We start from the raw sequence: 1,898 nt of genomic DNA on the forward strand, positions 1-1,898 counted from the left end.
CGGTTATGGATCATTTGTTTCAATTCGGTATGCATGTTTTGGTGATTCAGTGAGATAATTTTGGAGAGATCTGTAGGGATCTTGACTCCTAAATATGTGAGGTATGTGGAGGTCCAACTGAAATTGTAGTCTTTTTGTAGAGTGGCAGCTTTTCCCCTAGGTATGTGTAGAGGGAGTACATGAGATTTGGAACTGTTGGTGCGTAGCCCTGAGACATGCCCGAAGGATTCTACAGTTTTCAGAAGTGCTGGGAAAGAGGTTTCAGGTTTAGTCAAATATAGCAGCATGTCATTTGCAAATAAAGAGATTTTGAATTCCTTTTCTCTGACTGTTATTCCAGTAATCAGTGGGTTGGCCCTTATTGCTTGTGCTTGGGGTTCCACAGCCATCGCAAAAATCAGCGGTGAGCGTGGGCACCCCTGCCTTGTGCCCCTATGAAGCCTGATATCATCTGAAAGGTTTCCATTGATTTTCAGTTTGGTGGTAGGATGTGCATAAAGAGATTTGAGGGCTGTTATAAATTTGGGGCCAAACCCCAAGAAAATGGGAGATTACCCCAGGAACTTCTGGAGCAATTCCCCAGTTCTCCTTGGAGATGTGCAAGAGAAAACAGAACCCTGAACTCCTTTCTGCTTTCTTCAGGCCTGCTACCTGTAACTGTGATTTTTTTTCTTTCCAGCCAGTTAGGGGAAAGGAAGAAGAGAGTAGCAATAGGAAAAAGATATAACTGAGAAGGGCAGTGACCATATTAGGTGGGGCAGAAGGGACCTGCACTAGGCCATTGAAAATCTTTTCCAGAGACTATTGGATTTTTTAAAAAAATTCAGCTGGCTGTACTTTGAAATGAATTTGGGAGTTCATCTTTGGGAAGAACTTCAGGGGTATTCCAAGGAAACCCAAACAATTTATATTTATTGTTGCTGGATAGACTTATGCACCACATTGTCAACTAAAAGTGCCTGAAGCAACGTACAGTAACAGACACACACAACTAAAACAAGGCTTTTAGACAGGGCTGGCGACATTTCTCAAGGGAATTCTGCACATCACTGGGTTGTCAGCAGATTTTGCCTAACGTGAAATTCAAAGCAAATTTGGAGGTTCATCCCCAGGCAAAACATCTGGAACATTCTGGGATGCCAGCTAATATATGCAGTGCTGTGGGATGATGGCAAGACATATACACAAGAGCCAAGGCAATCCAAACTAGGTTTCTCTTTAGATCCCCATTTGTAGCTGAGACAGTAGAACATGCACACTTACCATGCTTTTAGACATCAGAAGAACCTGTCAGACCTACAGTGGCTTCCTTTTCTAGAATTTTATTGAGTTGCTAGAATTGGATTGTTGGTTTCAGGATGTGAACAAATGGGTCTTTAATTTAATTCCGTGTAATTATTTCACCAAATGTCTGGCAAATAAGAATAATTGTCCCTTTGTTCCCAAGCTAGTTCCTTGTTAAAGTCTGTCACCTTCAGTAAGAGAGCTGGTTTTATTATTAAACAACAGGGGAAGATCACCACAAGGTGAGAGACCTTCACAAATCTTCATGGTTACACTTTCATACAAATGTGCTCCCTGCATTTGGAACTCAAGATACAAGCTGGGGATATTTTTTGCATTTCTCATCTTAAGTTTTGATCCAACGTTCTGTTTCTGCATTGTGCAAATTGAAGATTTTTGTTCCATTCATCTGTTTTATACATATAAAAAGAATAGATTGTATATATGAATCATGTATACATGAATAAATCACATGTAAAACCATACAACATGTGTATAGACCTCAAAGGAAACTCCAAAGTCAAGAGGAGAAAATGAAGATTCAGAACTGTTGATCAAAATATAAAGGGATGCTGAAAGAGCTGAAATAGGGACATTTCCCCCTCTCCATAGTC

This window comes from Gekko japonicus, unplaced genomic scaffold (assembly GCF_001447785.1).
Source record: "Gekko japonicus isolate JY-2015 unplaced genomic scaffold, Gekko_japonicus_V1.1 scaffold1052, whole genome shotgun sequence".
NCBI classification, from domain to species: domain Eukaryota; kingdom Metazoa; phylum Chordata; class Lepidosauria; order Squamata; family Gekkonidae; genus Gekko; species Gekko japonicus.